Source organism: Pinus tabuliformis, chromosome 8, assembly GCF_031772625.1.
Source record: "Pinus tabuliformis cultivar Carrire ecotype Pingquan chromosome 8, CPIR1, whole genome shotgun sequence".
Classification (NCBI taxonomy): Eukaryota; Viridiplantae; Streptophyta; class Pinopsida; order Pinales; family Pinaceae; genus Pinus; species Pinus tabuliformis.
In genome coordinates, this window is record NC_142294.1 from 743,920,636 (window position 1) to 743,926,476 (window position 5,841).

Consider the following 5,841-nt stretch of genomic DNA (forward strand, 5'->3'; position numbering starts at 1 on the left):
ATTGGTTTATGCTAATCACATTATACAGTGGTTCATCAAGCCGGAGACAAGGTATATGCCTTCTTTGACAACTGAATAATAACAGGATCAAGCAAACATCTGTATCACAGTTGCCATTTCCCGGCAAGTATGCAAAAAAATTGTTACTATGAACACTAAAACTTGTACCTTTGCATCACTCCCAACAATCTTGCAACTGACAATATTAGAGATGAACTACATGTAACTGTGCCAATAACCACATAGATTGAGATTCTTTGTGAATCAGTTACTAGCCATTACTAGCTGCCATTCGAAGGCAACTGAGCAAAACAACTGCATCTATTAATATTTGTGCTTTGTGCCTTTTCTAAACTAGCAATTACTAGTAATCCCCACAAGAACATAATCCATTCTTGAAATGATGGGGATTTACATCCATCACAATAATCTCATAGCTGACAATCTCAAAGATGAACTTTCAGGCACTGTGTTAGACACCACAGACAAGGAGATCTTTTGTGATGCAATCACTAGCCATTACTAGCCGCCAATCCAAGGAAGGTACGCAAAAACTTTGTATCTATGAAAAGTTACGCTTGTGCCTTGTTTAAACTAAGTATTACCAATAATCCCCACAAGAACATATTCCGTTCTTGAAATGATGGAAACGATTTACATCCCTCACAACAATCTCACGATTGACAATCCTGGAGATGAACTTTGTCGCACTGTGGCAGTCACCACACACACGGAGATTCTTAGTGATCCAGATAGGGGTGCCAGGTCTTGTGTTAAGTAGCCCAAAAGCAATTGCCAGCTTCTCGCTATGACTGTGGAGCATGCTTTCTTTCACCTCCTCCTCCACATCATGTAGCACAAAATCTGTCATAGGTATATATCCTGCGTCCTTCATCTGTTTGCCCAAGGTCTCCAACATAGCATAAATTTTGTCTGATTGAGGATGTGATATGTCACCGACCAGGAATCTGTGTATCCTGTTATTTAATTCAATCAAGCTGCATCCTGGTGTTTTTTTCAAACCTTTCTCTTTCATTCCTGTTCTCAGCTTTGCCACTTCGTCCCACCTGCCGGCAGTAGCATAAATGTTTGATAATAGTACATAACATCCAGCATTCTCAGGCTCTAAGTCAAAAAGTCTTTTTGCCACCTGTTCACCTAGCTCAATATTGCAATGAATACGACATGCACTAAGTAAAGCTCCCCACACCCCAACACCAGGTTGAAATGGCATCTTCTGAATAAAGTCTTGTGCTTCATCTAAATGCCCAGCACGACCAAGAAGGTCAACCATGCATGCACAGTGTTCCTCAGTGGGTGTAATGCAATAATCTCGAATCATACAATGAAAGTATTCCCAGCCCTCATTGACCAGGCCTGCATGACTGCATGCATACAAAATAGAAACAAAAGTGATGTGGTTTGGCTTCATGCCTGCCTCTTGCATTTGTTGAAAAATAGAAAGGGCATCCTCACCATGCCCATGCATTCCATAACCAGCAATCATTACACTCCATGAGACCACGTTTCTTTCAGTCATTTTATCAAAAAAACTCCGTGCAATCTCCACACACCCACATTTGGCATACATGTCTATCAAAGCAGTCCCCACAATAACATTAGATTCGAATCCAGTTTTAACAATGTAAGAATGCATCGATTTTCCTTGTTGCAAAGCTGCTACGTAGGTACATGCCAAGAGCAAATTTACCATGGTAATTGAGTTAGGCATCACATCTTCCAATTGCATGTCATGAAACAGTGTTAGGGCTTCAGCGGCATGCCCAGTTTGGGCACACGCAGCAATCATCGCACTCCAAGAGACCACATCTTTTTTAGACATTTTGTCGAACAATTGTTGTGCAATTTCAATATAACCGCATTTGGCATACATATCTAGTAAAGAATTCAGCACAAATGTATCTGATTCAAGTCCCCTTTCAAGGACGTATTCGTGAATCCACTTACCCTGTTGCAGAGCTCCTGAACGTGCACATGCTTGGAGAGCACTTACTAGGGTGAAAGAGTTCAGCTTCATGCCTGCTAATTGCATTTCATTAAAGATATTCAAGGCCTCAGTAGCATGCCCACTTTGGGCATATCCGGCAATCATTGCATTCCAAGAGACCTCATTTCTATGAGACATGTTGTTGAATAATTCTCTTGCAATCTCTAATCTCCCACATTTGGCATACATGGTCACAAGAGAATTCTGCACAAAGACATCAGCCTCAAATCCGCTTCTGATTATGCAACTGTGTATCCACATTCTTTCACACAGACCTGCTACTTTGATACAAGCCGAAAGCACATTCACAATAGTTACTGGATCAGGTTTCACGCCTGCCATTTGCATTTGATGAAAGAGTATCAAGGCCTGGTCACCATAATCATTCTGCGCATACCCATCAATCATTGCATTCCACGAGACCAAATCTCTTTCAGGCATTTTGTCAAACACATGGCGGGCAACATCTACACTCCCACACTGGGAATATAATGTTACAAGGGAGTTTGCCACAAAAACATCCCACTGAAAACCAGTCCTAACAATATGATCATGTATCGCTTTTCCCTCTTGCAGAGCCGATAAGCCAGCACACGCCTTGATCACAAAGGGAAATGTGAAATTGTCAGGTTGGAAGCCTTCCCTCTGCATTTGGCAATAGAATTCAAGTGATTCTCTGCAATACCCAATGCTGGCATACCCTCTGATCATCACATTCCATAAGAAAATATTCTGTTTGTTTATCTTCTGAAAAACCAGTTGGGCATCCTCCATTCTCCCCCACATGGAATACTTGTGCACAAGCTTTGTTCCGAGGAAAGTGTTGTGCTCCAATCCTCCTATGACGATGCGGGCATGAACTTGACTGACTGTTTTTACATTGGTACAGGAATTCAAAAGATAGGCGCATGTATTTGTATCGATTGATGTACCTGATTCCCTCCATTGAGCGTTGGCTTGCGATGCCTGAGATTCAACTGCAGCAGCGGCAACAGTGAAGTTTTTGTAGTGTATGTGCCAGGCTGTGATGCTGCAAATACCTCGCAAAGTAAATTTGAGCTTGTAAGGAGTTCTGTGAGTGAAGAGACACATGGAAAAATGAAACGGGATTATGAATTGGAAGACACCAAATTACACATCATTTCACCATTTCACTCGTGAGAAGAATACTGGTTGTTAAAAAGTGGATGATATCACTATATTTTTTTATAAGATTGGTTAGTAATTTTATGGAAGGTATTTTTTTTTAAAGGACAAGTAAATTTTTTTATATTATTAGAAATGTATGTAGATTACGAACTTGAAAAATTGGAGTTGTTTTTGTGACTATGTAAAATATAAACAGTGGAACCTTGTGGAAACCGTTATCTATGAAAGGGAAACTGACTGGTCTCCCTTAAAACTGAGTCTGAGTGTTAACAACGGTACAAAAAAAAATAGGAAACTGAGAAGAGAGCATCCACCTATGATTCAGAAATTATATGGTCTCCGGGAGAGATCAGGGAAAGTATATGGTCTCCTGGAGAGTCAGGTGCGAAACATGGACTATATGATAACAAAACCAAAATGAACATAGCAGAAACTAGGACAACAGAGTAATAAGTAAGTGGGAACCTCTCAGAGCTGGGGTTTTGTCATATCGGAGGACCTTGTCCTGGTCAGATTTGGGTGGAGTTGGTTGAGTCATCTCTCCTAAGATCTTGTTGATCTCACTTTTCTCCTTTCGGGCCTACTCTTGCAGGGCTAGGAACAAAAGTGGATCATCATAGTCCTCTATAAGCCAGGGACGGCGCTCCAATTCAATGAAAGCCTACCTTATGTAAGAGTCCTCTTGTTTCTTGGAGGGCTCACCTTTGGTCTGAGTGGTCGAGTTCAGCGGTTGTTTCACTAGTTCCATAGCGCAGTGGTGGAAATATAATTATGAAATTTTGTCAAAAAATTTCTCTCCTTTAATTATTAAAAAAAAAAATTAAAAATAAATAAAAATAATTTTTTTATGAGTTTTATAATTATGAGTTAATTTTCATGAATTAAAGAGTTTTTTTATTTATAACACTAAGAAGGTAGAACATGAAAATCACTTTCTTTTAAATTGCCAGTTAATATTCAAATTAAATTTAAATTTCAGAATATTTGCCACATTGCTAATCTTCTTGACCTTTTAACTTAATAAAATTATAGCAATTTTGGAATACTTTTTAAACTTTTTAAATTTTTTTTCGAACAAAAAAGTAACATTCTAAAAAATTCCAAGTAATCTCTTACCTTTTAGATGTGATTCTCTAGCTCAGTATGGGAGATATTGTAATGTTTAATATTTTGACTCAGTCAAAATAAAACAAAAATAAATTAAATTAAAAACAAAATAAAATACATAAAATTCTCTAGTCCATGGTTTTTTCCCATGGTATTCTTCTCTAATGTGGCCTATTTAAAGGCCAATAATTAAACCAATTTAGATCCATCTTAACTCCAAATCTACCAAGCACTTAGAGATATCAAATCTCTTTTTACTGTAAAAGAGGTTTGTACCTCAAGGGAGAGGTTTGATCCCGCACTTGGTATATCTTAAGTTAAAATGGATCTAAGCTAGTTTTAGTTTTAGTGGGATGTTAATCATCATCATCAATTTTTTTTTTAAACTAAATGAATTAAAGTGGGGCTTTGCTTAGTTAGGATTATTGAGCTTGCTCATTTTTTAACTTTCTCATTTTTATCACATTGATATTATTACACCTTGCCTTTGATTGTATTAGTTTTTGCTTTACCAAATATTGTGCACAACACTTCAATGTTTTACACTAATAAATTAAATTTTTATTTTCTTATTATTTGAAATTCAATCATCTCTTTTTATGATTGTTTGGTTAATTGGATGTCTTATTGCAATGAGGTTTTTTCAATTTTTTTCTCATATTTCCTACTAAGTTATCTTCACTTAGCCATAATTCCAAATAGACAAATATTTAGTTATTTAGTATTAAGAGCTTTAATGTAACAAGGAAGACAAGGGAAACTGTACATATATACAAAAAATTTCAAGTAAATAACTTGTTAGGGTTTCATGTAGGTATTCTACATATTGTTTATTGCTAGCTTGTCTATTGGGTAATATTACCATTGATGCCAAAGTAATTATGAAGCATAAGCATGATCATGAGATATTGTCATTGATGTAAGGAGTTATTGTTGACCAAGTAATTGACCATTCATTGTGTTGCATGAATGACTAAGGAGTTGAAAATTATAACGTATGAATAATGCAAACTATTTAACCCATCTTGGTTCTTCTCTCAAACCTTTCTCTTCTAGAGTTTGTGCTTGGCTTGGGTGGTGCACAAATGAGAAGGAAATGGTGGGTCAAACAATAGAAGAAACAACAAAGCAATCCTTAATTTTTTTCAAAAGAAGAGTGAGAAGACAAAATGATGGTCTAGGATAAGCACTCTGAGAGCCAGTTCAATTTGTAACAGAACTTTCTTATAGATGAGAACACAATCACGAAGGATTTAAGGAAAAAAATAGTGACTTTCTATTAGAGTCATCTATACACAAAAGTAATATCTTAGCGGAGGAGAATTAATGCTTCTTTGGCATCCAAATGTGGGATGAATGAGGGAGTGTGGTAGTTATGTTTTCCCATGGATCTCAGAATAATACATTGTGGTCTTTGCATGATGTTTTTGGGGTGTGGTTTATTCCCTTGTATAGCTGACAGGTATTATTTAGCTGAAGAAATGATACTACCATTTTTTATTTAAGGCTTTAACTTTGGGTGGCCCTCCTTAGCGCCTGCAATTGATGTTGAAAATTTTTCATCTACAGGACGACTC

At 37.2% G+C, this 5,841-nt stretch overlaps 1 pseudogene across 3 annotated transcripts; it reads right to left on the bottom strand.

The window, feature by feature from the left end:
- Positions 1-365: 365 nt before the first annotated feature.
- Positions 366-3,881, bottom strand: LOC149237725 (pentatricopeptide repeat-containing protein At1g11290, chloroplastic pseudogene; annotated as a pseudogene). Of its 3 annotated transcripts, none has more exons than XR_016246312.1 (2): positions 3,623-3,881; positions 366-3,038 (listed from the first exon to the last, which is right to left on the bottom strand). The product of XR_016246312.1 is annotated as a pentatricopeptide repeat-containing protein At1g11290, chloroplastic pseudogene, transcript variant X2 (transcript). The 3 variants fall into 3 exon arrangements; XR_016246313.1 differs by lacking the exon at positions 3,623-3,881 and adding an exon at positions 3,472-3,596; XR_016246311.1 differs by lacking the exon at positions 3,623-3,881 and having other exon boundaries at positions 366-3,415.
- Positions 3,882-5,841: the final 1,960 nt, after the last annotated feature.